Genomic DNA, 6191 nt, shown 5'->3' on the forward strand with positions numbered 1-6191 from the left:
GAGGCCTTCCTGAAGTCCAGAAAGACTGTATCCACCGTGACACCTATGTCCAATGATTTTGTGACCTGATTGTAGAAGGCATTTGTATGTCAAGGTAGAAGCTGTGCTATGCATTAATGCTCAGTAGAATTAGTCTACTGTGTATTAGCATCACAAAAAAAGTGTGCTGGTGCTACGGCGCAGTACTGCTAATTACTACGGCACATTCAGTTAGTACCTGTCATTTACAGGTACTAACTGTCAGCGTCTCATGTAGACATGGCCCATGGTTACTGAGCATTCAGTTTTAGTTCCCATAATAACAGGTACTAACTGAATATGTAGTAAGCACAGGCCTTGCCTACATGAGATGCTGACTGTGCAGTTGTTACTGCGCAGTCATTTAGTACTTGCATAGCCAGGTACTAAATGACTGTGCACTAACTGACATTACTGCATGCCTTTCTGGTGCTGCTGACTGTGCAGTAGCCCATTACTATTGTGCAGTAGTGTTGCATCACAGTTTGTGCTACGTGACGCTACTGCACAGTAGTAAGGAGCTACTTTACAGTAAATGTCTCATGTAGACATGGCTACAGTGCATTAATGAATATGTAAATACCCCCACTGAGCACTAAAATACAGAAGAGGACTTCTCGTCTGTAGTACTTGTAGTAGGCAACTAACTAAATAAAATATAAATAGACTAACTAAATACAATATAAGTAAAGCATAAGCTTTCATGAACTCAACTTGCTTTTGACAGCTTCAGATGAAATGCATATCAACTCTGCCTTTTGCCTGATTTCAGACTAACTTGGTTAACCACCTCTCTTTAGTATTTGCCCATTACCATTTTCCCCCTCCCTGCAAAAGACAGCAAGGGAGAGTGTGTGTGAGATTTTCATCGTATTAAGTTAAGACATAAAACAAATACAATAGCAACAACAGGAAAGAGAAACAAATTAAAAACCTATTTCATCTGATTATACAGATAACACTTTCAAATTGAACACATACCAGTTATAAGATGACATTTAAGGTAATATTTTGGCAAATAAATAGTGTAAAAAGCTCCCAGTTTTAAAGGAATTGTTTAAATGTCCCTCCCACCCAACAATCTCATGCTCATCTTCTGAGATTCCTCAGTCTTCTCTATGTCAATATGAGTTACAGACCATACTATTTCATGACAAATGACCAAAAAGTAGAACATCACTGTATATTGTAACAGTATTTTTCATTAGCTACCAAATCTAGCCATATACAGTTTGCTTGGTTAGAGGCATGTTGTTATGCACAAATGTTGACTTCAGCCTTGGAAACACTAGAAATGAACCTTGAGTTGAGAATGATTCACAAATGCTACTCAACACACTTTTGCTCAAATTTTTGGTTTGAATTTCAAGAAAGAAAATATTTTAACCATATCTGGCCATCATTTAAGACAGTTGTATGTATAACTATAGAATTTACCATCAGAAATAAATCAGAGTTTGAGGCTTTTCACTCTTGCAGAATAGGTAAAATTAATTTCTTCATTAAGCCTTCTCCTAAGAATAAATACTAAAAATTCCCTGGCTGGGTTCCCTAAGTAATAAACCAATCAGAAGTCATTTTATTTCACTATGTAACTTTAACATTTAATGGGTGGGAGTTTCTAACTGATATGCTTCTGAATACACACACGTGCACGGCACCCACATGCTTTGAGGATTCACTCCCTGAGAAATATGCATAACAATGCTTTCAGCTGGGTGAATAATGCAAAACCTTTTTTCTAGTGTTTGTATCAATATTTAAATTAAATACCTTTAGCAAATCTATATCAGCTTTGCATATGTTTTCTGTGAATACTTGCGAGAGTGATTTTTGTTTCCTCTCAAACCAATTTTCATGCATTGCAGTGGGGTTTTTGAGACCTGGGCTCAGAGTAACATAATCAGTGTGAAGCATCTGATGCACTTCCCTTTTTAGTAGAGGGAAATCTGTGGATTATCATTTTATATGATAAACATGGAGAATTATGTGTAGGAAAGTATATATTTGGTAAATAAATGTGTTTTAATCATTCCCATTATAGGAGAAGAAAACTGGTAAAAATCTTTTAGTTTAAAACTTCCATATTATAAAATGATGTTAAAAGTTATTCATAAAATATGACCAATATTATGACAGAATTTACTAGTTGTTCTTTCAGACAGATTTCAGAGGGGCCTGATATATTGCTGACGTAAACTGATGCAGCTTCATTGAATTCAGTGGGGTTGTACAGATTGATGGCACTGAGGAACTGAACTCATGTGTTTTGAACCAGCTGAAACATTTTTTCCATATATGTATTAGAAAATTATTTTTAAAAATTAACATCTATTTGTTAGAAGAAAAGTCTGCATGTTTAATTAACATGGTTTTTAACTGCTTGTCATAGTGCTGCTGTAAAACTGGACCTAGACTGTGGCACCTGTAGACTCAATTTCATTTCTTTTCTACCTGATATGTTAGATTTCTTACTGGAAAGTTTAAAAAGCCACAATATAACAGATTTAGATTTATGCCAGCTCTGCTCATTTATAACTTTGCTTAATCATTTTCTCATATATACATCCCACTCAATGGACATTGGTTTGTTGTTAAGATAAAACACATCTGAGCTGTATAATCTCCCTCTGATGGTCTGTTCAATATATTTATAGAATGTAATTAAACCATATCAGTACTGTGACAGCAAATAGATAACCTTTTAATTATTTCAGGATAACTGAATGTATAATCATTTTTTCTTGCACCTTACAGCAGAGAATGCTTTGTGAATGAATTATAAATTAAAACATGCCAGGCTTTTTTGGTTTCCCCAGTACAATCTTTTCTTTTAAATACTGTGTCTAGTCATTACTGTGCACTAACAACATTTGATTGGATATGTTATAACTAATGACACTTGTCTTATTGGGATATTTGTGGCTTGATTAATTAAATAGAAACTTTAACTGAGGGTACAGTATGTGAGTATTACCATAATTCACTTTTCTTTGAGGTTAGTTGGAGTTTTTGGGATTTGGATGACGTTTGTCCTGTAGGAATGGAGCTATTTGGTAAACCTAGCACTCCATTTTTGAACACCTCAAGGCAGCCATGTCATGGTCATCTGTTTCATAGAACAAGTACAGTGAAACATCATCAGTTTCTACGTGAACTGTCCTTATCCCACCTGTGATCTACAGGACCCATTTCTGGGGGTGAGGCCTCAGCCAACCTACTCATCATTTGATTCTTGGTTCCTCTGCAGGTAACCAGATGTTACGATGTTTCTGAGGAGACTGAAAAATGTCAAAATGCTTCTAGGGTTCAGTTCAAATAAAGGTCCACAAGAGAACAGGAAGTGGATGTGAATGCCTGGGTTCTGTATAAAGATGGGTAAGGATGAAAGGAAACTGTATCCATTAACTCAGTTCGGGCTTTTGTTCTGCAAACTGATTCGAATGATTGGACCTGTATGGTTCACGTAACATGCTGTTGAAGCCATTTGGGTCTACTTGTAGGAACAAGGTTTAAAATATTATTTAATGTTCCCTGATACAGACCTCCAGCCAGTCTCAGTGTCATTGGCCTTTGACCTATGTGGATGTTTGAAATTAAATATTTGTTACTTTAGTGTACACATTTTAATTGTATTAAGAAAAAAGGGCATCATCCCCCACATCCAGTTCCTTTTTAAAATCATCTACTTAATCTTCAATGAGATTTTCAGTCAGCTCAGTTAATTCAGCAGAGAGGTATGTTTGCTTTACAACAAAGTAACTTGAGCAAGCGATCTTGATTTATTATTTTAAATATGAAATATGCACACGGTGCCAGACATAGCTTTTTGCTAGATGCATTTTGCAAGTAAATTAATATTATGACTTATTGTGTTATAGTATACTTAAGTTTTGTTTTGTTTTTGTTTTTTTTCTTTAAGATTATTTCTGGCAGTTTCTTGAAATGCTTCCATTCCAGTTTTGATCTGGATAGTTTTCATCAAGAACATGGTTTAATGATGATATGAGGAGATTTTTAATTTTGTTTCAAAAGGCAGGAAAGGAACGATGATGCTCACAGGAGAAATTCCTCTTCAGCAGCCAGTTTCCAAAAGGCAGCACAGCAGCAGAACCATTGTACATTTGTGATTCCAGGTACTTTGTAGTCAAAGGGGCCACTTCTTTTTGCCATCATAACCCTCAATGGCTGCATTCAGATGAGCATGCATGTGAGGTTTGTGGTGGCTCAAAGTTGTCTGATGCAACACAAACTGCATGTGGTGTGCATGCAACCATTCTCTGCAATATTAATTTGCAGTGAGGTGTCAAAATTTGACACCAGGAGATCCCAGTGTAAAAAAAAAAAAGCCACAAAAAAAGCAGTGCAGTGCATGTGGCAGCAGTGTGTGCCGCTAGAAATGGAACCTGGCCATCCAGAACCACACTCTGGCTGCCAGCCAGGCTCTGTGCAACCAGATCGATGCTGCTGCTGCCCCAGGAGACCTTCAGGACCCCAGGTAAGGTTGCTGGGATATGGTGTTAGCTCCAGCCTTCCCTACCCCACCTGGGACAATTTGGCATGCACCAGAGTGCACATGCAGGGGCATGCACTGGAACACAAAGCAGCAGCACTAATATGTGCCGCTGCTGTTTGTGCCACAGCAAATGTATGCCCCTGCACATGGGGACACACTATTGAAAGGGTTAGGTTTAAAAGTCTCAAACTACAGAACAGACTACTTGAAGTGTGATTTACTTGAACGTTTCACTTTTGTGTTGAATATTTTTATAATGACAACATTTTATGGTGCACAATTAGCCCATAGCATACGATGGGCTGATATATAGTTAACAAAAAGTGAGACAGTGCTAACACACACATTTTCCCTAATTCTATAATTTTGTGAGGTATTTTACACCAAAGGCATAACATTGCTTTCCAAAATCCTTTTTACATGCCAGATCGTCTTTACTTCAAACAAAGCTCATCTGTGCCCTACAAGTTTGCCACAATTTTAAACAGATGGTGATGCATCTGTACTGTTCAGATTAAACCACATGAAACTATATTTGCCTAACATTATAGAATGTGACTTACAGCCAGCCAAGCCAAGGGAATTCAGAGATAATACTGAAATTCTTAGTTCATCCTCAGTACTACAGCACGTGCAGTATAGCATACAATGTAACCCACTGTTCTGAACCCCCTTGCATTAGGGAAAATGGGATGAAAGTATCATAAAGTTTCTTCCATAACTCTGAATTCCTTTGCTTTTATTAATGTTTTTGAGTAGAGCTTCTGTGGTTTAATTTCCTGTGGGTATCAAATAACAGTGAATAAAGCAAAGGCCTTAACCTTTAGATCCTTTTGCATTTAGAACTGCCTGGTCTTGACAGTTTTTAAACTGGTGTTAATTCACCCCTCCCCCACCAATTTAGAGTTTTGCTTTTCAGGGTCTTACCTAAATTAACCTACCCTTTTTATTAATTCTACTATTAATTCTAGTTACCTTTATTAATTGGATAGCATATCTTCTAAGAGCATAACTAAACTAATATACTAAGTAGCCAGTGGGTGCATCTACATGTGTGATTAACTGCACAGTAGACTAATTTGCTGTGGTGTAAAGTTTCACAGTCTACACATGCAATGCTATTAGACCACAGCAAACTAATCATCACCACCATAAGATAGTACAGTCCCCAACAGTACTATCTTATGGTGGTGAAAATAACTGTACATAAATACACATGTAAATGCTGACCCAGACATACATTGCACTCAGTCAGCCCAAGCAGCAAGGGGCCAGACCCCTGCCTGTGCCTAGGCACACAGCTCCACTGTTTGGGTGCACTCATGCCCCAGACAGCCCCTCTGCCACAAGCCACCGCCACCAAGAGCCCAGGGCTGAGGGGGAAGGCACAATCCACAGCTGGATAGGGGGGCAGATGTGCTCTGAGGGGGATTGAGGTCCAGGAGGGTTTGGTGGGATCAGGGGGACTCACAGGGTCCATGGAAGGGCTTGGGGGGAATCAGAGGCTATTTTTAGCCTCCCAACCCACCCCCCGCATTCCCCATCCCTCCATCTCCATCCCTGCCACTCTTTTCCCCACTGATACTTACTTCCTTAGCTCTCAGCAGTGGTGAAGACTGATAAAATCAGTGCTACCCAGAACAGCTAGTGGGATTCA

The sequence above is a fragment of the Gavialis gangeticus genome, unplaced genomic scaffold, assembly GCF_001723915.1.
Source record: "Gavialis gangeticus isolate Ggan-Ray unplaced genomic scaffold, GavGan_comp1, whole genome shotgun sequence".
Taxonomy (NCBI): domain Eukaryota; kingdom Metazoa; phylum Chordata; order Crocodylia; family Gavialidae; genus Gavialis; species Gavialis gangeticus.